General features: G+C 49.5%; 1 protein-coding gene across 1 annotated transcript in view; it reads right to left on the reverse strand.

Annotated features, from left to right (window-relative positions):
• Serpine2 (serpin family E member 2) overlaps positions 1-8496 on the reverse strand; it is a 58474-nt gene extending 49978 nt beyond the window's left edge. Inside the window, exon 1 of the mRNA XM_051190550.1 lies at positions 8329-8496. The gene's annotated coding sequence lies outside the window, so the exon portion shown is untranslated. The remainder of the gene's footprint in view (positions 1-8328) is intronic.
• Positions 8497-8886: the final 390 nt, after the last annotated feature.

Here is an 8886-nt window from a genome sequence, read left to right on the forward strand (position 1 = left end):
CCCTCATGCACTTGGGCTATTGTGCCCTACGGAAAGGGCAGTGACTTGGAAGGAAGGGTGTGATTTGGGAGATTATCTTTTGGGGAAGGCATAAACCCTGGTGAGAAGTGACAGCAGTCTGTGTGATCTGTGCTATCCACTCACAATTCACAAACTGAACAGACCTAACTCCATCATGACACACAGGCTGTATGACCACGGGCACACCCGCTTTCCCACTCTTTCACAACTGTGTGAGTGGAAGACAGATTAGCTCCCATTCTAGAGGTAGGCAGCAAGTTAAGGAGCCCATCAGGTGATGAGAACTTAGGCGGATACACATCACTGGACACCTGACTCAGACTCAACCACTCATAAGAGCCCCGTTCTCATCACTGCAGCCATTGGTGCAGAGAAAGGCAAGTGACCAGAACGGAGCCAATCAGATATCCTCCCCGTCTCACCCATCCCCAACCTGAACTGGCAAGAAAGCTCCTTCCTTCTTCATCAGAGGGATCTGGGGAGATAAGCCTGGAGCTGGCTGCAGTGTTGGAGAAAGAGAAGAGAGAAGAGTCAAGAGACCAAAGGGAAGAGGTGAGCCTCAAGGCCCGAGTCTCCGGTTTCAATTTCAGAGTCAGATCTGAGGGTCAGCAAGTGAACAGCAGGAGACCCTTTTGGGACACATTCCCGCTGGGTTTCTTTTGATGAGGGTTTTGCACTGTAAGGAAAAGGTAATGCCGGTGTTAATAGCTTTTTATATGGTCTGAACAGAGACCAAATCTCCAATAAAGGCACTTCTCAGATAAAGCTGTATTCAGAATATGAAGGAACACAAACCAACAAATAAAAAGCAAACTGACAAAAAGAGGAATTTTACCAGCAAGCATTTCTATTATGGCCCTCCTAGAAGGAAGGTGTCACTTGCCTTTGCTGTCACCTTCCATGCTTTTAAATCTCTTGCCTTGAGGTTTGCTAGGGCTTGAACTCAGGATGGACAAGCATTTTTTGCCATACATAGAGCCACATCCCACCTGCACCTTACCCAACACAAGTGTGCTTTGTGTTTGTTATAAACTCTCTTTGCTACCCATAGCCATGTCTAGGCTTCTGCCTATAAAAACAGGTGGTTGCTTTTCCTATAGCTAGATGTGTTGGCATTCTGCAGAGGAGAATGGGCAGAAGGGTGGCAGGGTCCTGATGCTATGTTTGGTATACTCTCAAGAGAAATTCCTTAAGTAACCCAAATCCTCACCTGGTGCTGTCAGGGAGCATAGAGACAAAAGTATTATATAAAGCAAAACACAACGAAACAACAAAACCTGAAGTGTATCTACCAAGGTTTACAGTAACAACAAGCATTGCATGGAAAGAGAGAGAGAGAGAGAGAGAGAGAGAGAGAGAGAGAGAGAGAGAGAGAGAGAGAGAGAGGTGTTTTAGTAGTGTTAGATTTTTGTCCGCATTTTCCTTTCTTCTAAGGATCAGTTGATAAGACAAGAATGGCACAGTGGATTCTCATTCTCTAATTCTCTTCTGAAGTAGAGGTAGAGTCTGAGAGGCCAAACAGCAGCAAGGGTCTGGGTGTTCCTGATATGATCATGAACTAGGATGTCCACCCAACCTTGAGAGAGATGCAGATATGCCATGGAGGGCATGCTTGTCAAAAATACACCAACAGTATTACAAAACAGAAGACTGCTCAGGCTTGTTAGCCATTCCTGGCAAATAAATGAATACATTCAGGAGAGTTGCTGGCTTCTCCAGCCTGGGCTGCTCCAGACCTAGAAATCAAACAGTAAAATAAAGCAGGGCCTTGTGGGCTACGTAAAGGATACAGCCTACTCAGAAGACGACTGTACTTCTCTGAAGAATAATAAAATTGTAGTAAGCTTTCAGCATCCTTAGACAAATTGTGAAAGTACTGATTAGAAATAACCTCAAGAAGCAGTTTACTGTGCTTGACTCCATTTAGTCCCCAAGGGCATTTTTTTTTTTTTTTAAACCAACATTGATTTCCACCTCTGGCATGCAATCTATTCACGAAGAAAGATGGTTTGGAAGTGAAGACTGAGAACATTTATATATGGGGAACGGGCTCCAAAAGAAGATCCAAGCATAGGGTCCTAATTCATTTAAAAATTTCATAACTGCCTCCGAGTCGAAACAGCAACTAAATCTTGCCCTTGGCCCATGGTGCTATTTCTAAGTTCTAATGCTAAATGACTTCACAGGATTATAAAAGAAGGAGATGGACTGGGACTTCACGGTACGTAAGCACAGAATAATGCAGTCAAGAATAAAAGTCACCCAGACTTGATATTTATGAGAAAGCTACATTAGAAAGGAAAGCCAAGAAGCTATAGATTTTTTTTTTTAATCTATAAGACATGTAATAAGACACTGTGGACATCATTTATTTCCATGATATCCAATGCACATAGAAGGAAACCAAGTTGTACATGGTGAGACTGTCAGCAGCACAGCCCAGACCCAGTCCAGACTCCTTTTCTCCAAGTTTGGCTGAAGAGAGCCAGCACCATGACAAAATAAAACAAACAAACAAACATGGAAAAAAGGTCACTAAGAAGGCACACCATCATCACCAACGCTAGCAGAAATACACCACAGCCCACAATGCATCTTTCCCTCCATACACAAGCCGTCACACAGCCAGTGGATCTCAAGGAAGATAGTGGTAGGCTGCGAAAGGCCAGGTGGATAACACGAGCGGTCACAGGCAGAGCAGCATTTCCATCCTTGCTGCTTTTGATCCCAAATGTTCTACCTCAAAACACGTGGCTGCAAGCATAAGAACCCAAGTTTAATCCCCACAGCACATATTTAAAAAAAAAAAAAAATGTCAGGCATAGTGTTATAGAGACCAAGACAAGAGGAACCCCATGGTTCTCTGGCCAGGCAGTCTTGCTTAATTGGTGAGGGCTACCACCGAAGAAACAGCTGAGGTTTTCCTCTGGCCATCACACATAAAAGCACACATACTCACATAACCACACAGAGAAGAATGAAAACATATGTTAAAAGTATAAGTACCATCATCAGAAGTTGAGGTACCTGACATAGAGCCCAGGAACGCACAGAATATGATAGGTTAGTTCACACATCTATTAAAAGCCATTAGGTTGCACACCCTTACTAGCTCAAAAAAATAAAACAATAATAATAAAGGGCATGTAAAGCATTTGACTACAAGGCTGCCACCACAGAGTTGTATATGCACTCTGTGTGTGTGTGTGGGGGGGGTGTACCACGTGTGTGTGACCAAGGGTTAGAAGCAGTCATTAACAGGAATGGCTTCTGGAATAGAAGACAACTAGACCTGGGTTTGGAAAAAGGTGAAATTATCCAGACAGTGAGTGTGGGAAGGAGGGAATGGCCGACAAAGGTAAGCAAGACCAAGACAGGAGACACAGTGCAGCATCCTGGTATGTGGACCCCATGGAGCCCAGCGTGGAAGAAACCAAGGACCAGAAAAGGACATGGGAGGGAGGGAGGCAGGGAAGAAGTGAGCACAGATGGGGGCAGGTCACTAGCCAGCAACCGAGTGAGTTCCAGGTTTGTGATGGAAAGTTCCCTGAGCAGCAATGGACACAGGCTCTGGGTGGGACAGCGGAATGTCTGCATGACTTTGGGATCTACACTTCTCTGGGACTGTGCCTTCATTCTTACAGTCTCCTTACTACTGCTTGGGGTATGAGTTGAGCAAATTCTATCTCCTCCTGGAGCATGTGGGGCGGGGGAGCGGGGAAGGGAGCGGTACATGGGATCGAGAAAGGGAGGAGGAATGTGGAAACGTCAGAGGCCGTAGTCTGGAGATGGGCATGGTAATACCAGAATTCTGTATGAGCCACCATGAAAGCATGGGGACCCTCAGGGACAATCCTGCATAGAGACCACCGAGCACTCGCCTTCCCACTTGAAGAATCTCCTGATACAACACAGCCACTCTGGAGTGGTGGTCACCTCCACATCAAGAGGGAGGTACTGGGTTATGTCAGGATGGATGCAGGCACATGTGGAACTTCAGTAACAACGTGGCAGACAGACAGGAGCGAAGCTCTCGATGCAGGACACTTGCAGTAAAAATCCCCCACGGTTCCCAGGCTGCCGGTGGCTGCCCCAGCCCGCAGTTCCTAACTCTAAAGCCACAAAGTTGATGTCAGTAAGGGTTCACAAGTCCACAGGAACCAGAGAGCAGCTAACCTCCATCACAGGTAAGTGCTAGCATCTCAACATCTGCTGAGGGATCCCACATTGAATGTAAGCCTCATGATGATGGTCCCTGCCTTCTGGCTTTTAAGAGAAGTGATAGATCCAACGTAATCTCCATATGAATCTCCAGAACTAATCTAAATATTAATTGACTTTCTGTATGTTTCATCCAGGCCAGTATATGTCTAGCAGCTGGGAGTGGTGCCCTGGCCACCATTTTGTCATTTCTATATGTGAAAGCAAAACAGAGGCAAGCAAGTAGATCGGAGATTCATGGGATCTCGCAGCACAGAGAAAACAGGACTGTGACTGGTCAGATCAGGATATGGAGGGGCATTACTGGGGGCTCCCATTTGTATGCCTTGGGGAATTATATAGCCATTAAGAAAAAAAAAGATACACATTGGCCAATGAGGGACATACAGGTTGGGCATAAAAGCTAAAGTCTGGAGCTAATGAGAGAGTTTAGATCAGTGGTTCTCAACCTGGGGGGGGGTCACATACCAGATATCCTACATAGCAGGTATTCATGTTACGATTCATAACAGTAGCAAAATTACAGTTAAGAAGTAGCAACAAAATGGGGTCTCCATGCATGAGGAACTGTATTAAAAGGTCGCAGCACTAGAAAAACTAAAAACCATTGGCTTAGATGACAAAGTTCTTGCCACCCAAGCACAGGTACAGGTATGTGACTTCAATCCCCAGACTAACATTAAAAAAATAAAGAGCATGGCAGTGTGTACTTGTACTCTCAGGGCTGAGGAAGGGGATATAAGAGCATCCCTTGGGCTCACTGGACAAAACAAACAAAAAGATGGACAGTGCATGCAAATGCATACATGTACACCTGCACACAACAGGCAAACACAAAAAGTCAGTCTTGGATCTCCAGGCTGGCAACTAGTTGAAACATAAGAGAAGGCTCTTAGCTTAGATAGTGATCAGGGACTCGCTTCAGAATGGTGAGAAGTGAAACTGGGAAAGTGGTTCAGCCAAAGACTCTACAAATAGCATTAATTAGGGAGAGGCAGGGTGTTGGGAACCCACAGAAAGAAGAGATGACAGAAGGAAAACCAGGAGGGAGGAAAGCTGTAGGAGGCATGGGAAAAAGTGCCCGGTGTCAAATGCCAGAGGCCAGCTGGGCACCCAGGAGATGGCAGAGGCCAGCCGGGCACCCAGCAGAAGGAAGAGACCAGCTGGGCACCCAGGAGGAGGAAGAGGCCAGCCAGTCACCCAGGAGATGGCGGAGGCCAGCCAGTCACCCAGGAGATGGCAGAGGCCAGCCGGGCACCCAGGAGGAGGAAGAGGCCAGCTGGGCACCCAGGAGAAGGAAGAGACCAGCCGGGCACCCAGGAGGAGGAAGAGGCCAGCTGGGCACCCAGGAGATGGCAGAGGCCAGCCAGGCACCCAGGAGGTGGCAGAGGCCAGCCGGGCGCCCAGGAGGAAGAGGCCAGCCAGTCACCCAGGAGATGGCGGAGGCCAGCCAGGCACCCAGGAGGAGGAAGAGGCCAGCTGGGCACCCAGGAGATGGCGGAGGCCAGCCGGGCACCCAGGAGGTGGCAGAGGCCAGCCAGGCACCCAGGAGGTGGAAGGGGCCAGCAGGGCACCCAGGAGATGGCAGAGGCCAGCTGGGCACCCAGGAGATGGCAGAGGCCAGCTGGGCACCCAGGAGACAGCTTATTCAGGAAATCATAGGCTCTTCTGTTCTGGGGAGACTCCTAGGGCCTGAGAAGACAAGAAACTTAGAAGTGACAACTAATTTAAGAATGGTGGAGTGACCTGGTGATCACCAGGGGTAAGATGAAAATGCCGGAATAAGGGAAGGTAGAGCATTATGAAATTACTGCTGAAATAGACTAGGGTTCACAGCAAGAGAACAAACATAAGTTAGGGGAGAGGAGTAAGACTCCTGAGCAAGGGGAGGCCTGGGATTCATGACACAGCCGGGGACATTAGTCACTGACACAAGGAGCCTTTCTCTCATCTTCTGCAGATTCCCAGTTCAACTAGATTATTTTCTCTGCCATTCTACCCCACAGTATTTTCCACAGACAGGGTTTTCTGTCTGTCTCCCCCCCCCCCCCTATAAGAATGATAATCCCAGGAATGCAAGGACCTGCTATATTTAGCAAAGGTGAAAAGTGTGGAAAGAAAATGTAAGGCACACACACGGGCCTGGGGAGACGGAGCAGATGAGTGGGTAAATATGGAAATGTTTATAGGATGGCCCAGAGGTAACACATGGAACAAGTCTGGTGGCCTTTACTTTCTCGGGAGCATGGGTCATTAGGTCACCTGTAGAATCTGATGGCATGGAAAGAACCAGAAATCCCTTTGTGTTGAAGACTACAGTGGGAGAGCCAGTTTGTAGCCTGGAGGAGTAGGAGGAGCATAGGGTTTAAAGATAATGGAGTTGGGGGGGCAGGTCTTTCTATGTAGCCCTGCTGACCTGGACTCACTATATAGATCAGGCTCACAGCAACCATGCTTCAGCCTCCCACATGCTGGGATTTGAGCATACACCAACTACTATGCCTAGCAGATTTCTGACGGAGGCAGAACACCTCCAGGTGAGGGCAAGTCTGGAACATGTTTAGAGGACTGGGTGAATATAGTGATGGAAACCACTGGACCTGAGATGGCCACAAACTGAGACTGCGGTACCACAACCACAGGAGGCAGAAAAGGCCAAAGTCCCTCACCACCTTGGAGAAGAACTGATAGAATCGGGCAGCAACATGGAGGAGGGACCAGGAGCCCAGTCAGATCACCATCTCACTTCCAACCCTTCCATCTTCAGCCATCTCTGACTGGTACCAAGTCATTTATGTGTGAAGCCAAAAATTAACATCCTTTGGAGATGCAGCAATTTGTCTTTTTGAAATCGTGCCAATATTCTAAGTTCTTAGGGTGGGGGTGGTTTTTGCATAGGTTCTTTTAAAGAAAAAAAAAAAAAAAAAGAAGAAGAAGAAAGATGGCATGGTCTCATGACCTTCAGGAGTCACCCTTCCCTGAACAAAATTTTCAAACACTATTTTGAAAAACAGCCAAAACTCCAGGGTTGATGGAAGCATTATCGGTTGACTATCTCTTGAGGATTTTTTGCCTAAATGCTGCAAACAGCGTGTAATTGCTGTTTTAGAACCACAGAAAGTGTTGAAAGCACCTTCAATGTCTAAGTGTGCTTTAGATATACAAACCGGTAATGCTGACATTTCTCCCAGTTATCTGTATTCCCATTCTGATACAAAATCTCCAACGGTACAAAATTACCAGATGAATTGTTCTACAACAGTTCAGAGAAGTAAACTGCTTCCTAGCTTGAAAGAGAAAAGTCAAACCTTCAAACACCTTTTTATGTTGATGCTAAATATAAGAACGTTCTTCACAAAGTAGTCAAAGCAAGATCCAGCCGCGTTTGGAGATTTCTCAAGAGAGACACGCGGAGATTGTGTTTTGTTCATTAAAACACTAAAAATCCTCAACAGTACCTTCTCTAATACCTGAGGGTGGAGTTCTGTCTTATGTAATAGCAGCTTTCCCTCAGCTTATCTTGGGGGCAAATTAAATACCTAATTCCGCCCAGGATTTCTGAGTACTTTCACCTTACCTGGAGTCGCTCAGCGGCCTCGTACTAGGTCAACAGATGATGGAAATAAATAACAAATAGCAAAGAGCTGCTACTGTCTAGTAGGGATACGCCTGTTGCAAAGGCCAGTGTGAACTGAAGCCTTCTCCCAAATCACTGCCCACCTCCACGCTGCAGAGGCAAAGGTAACAAGTGAGAGGGGGGTCTCCTGGTCCCTGTCCCGGGCGCGCACAAGCAAAGTGCTGGGTCGGTGATACCCCCGAGTGCCCAGACGCCTCAGGTTCAGGGTCACAGGTTGCAGCCCTGCAGGACCCACAGCAGCCACGCGGAGCTTGGCGAGCGTTCCCGAGGGTCGGGCACACCTGGACGCCCCAGCCCTCGGGGATAGGGACGCCGAAGCTAGGCGCGCTCACAGCGGTGGCCGCGGTGGCCCGAGAAAGTTCCCGCCCCGGCGCTCGGTCGCGGCGCAGCCCCGGGGACAGTCCCCGGCTCTCCCTCCCAGCGGCGGGGACAGCGCAGCCGGTACTCACCCGTCCTCGCTTGGATCCCCAGGTGGCAGCCGGAGCCGGGAGGGAGGACGGCGCAGCAGCGGGGACAGGCGGCGGGAACGCGTGCAGCCCGCGCTCCCGTGCAGCCACAGCACTAGCCGGCCGGGCGGCGCGGGGGCTTTATCGTCGCAGCCGCCGCCCCCGCCCCTTCCTGCCTCCCCCGCCCCCGGCCCGCCCCGCCCCGCCTTCCCGCCGCCGCCTTTGTGTGGCAGCCGGCCGCAGCGTCCCTGCACCGCCGGGGACTCCAGGACGCCCCCTTGCCGATCCCGCGGCCGCCGGATGCAGCCCCCTCGAGGGGTGGGGGCGGTGTTCGGGTCCCCAGAAAGCGCCGGCCAGACGCGCCTAGCCCGAGGTGCGGCGCCAACCCGGGGTCGAGCTACACGTGGGTCGTCCAGATGGACGTGTGGGGGGGAGTGGAGAAGAGTGGGTGACACTGAACCCAGAGGTGTGTCCCCGGGACGCTGGACGAGTTGTCTTGGCTGCACCCGACCCGGAGAGAGAAGGGGCGCCCCGCGATAATGTACAATCCTGCAGGTGATG

The sequence above is a fragment of the Phodopus roborovskii genome, unplaced genomic scaffold (genome assembly GCF_943737965.1).
Source record: "Phodopus roborovskii unplaced genomic scaffold, PHOROB, whole genome shotgun sequence".
Taxonomy (NCBI): domain Eukaryota; kingdom Metazoa; phylum Chordata; class Mammalia; order Rodentia; family Cricetidae; genus Phodopus; species Phodopus roborovskii.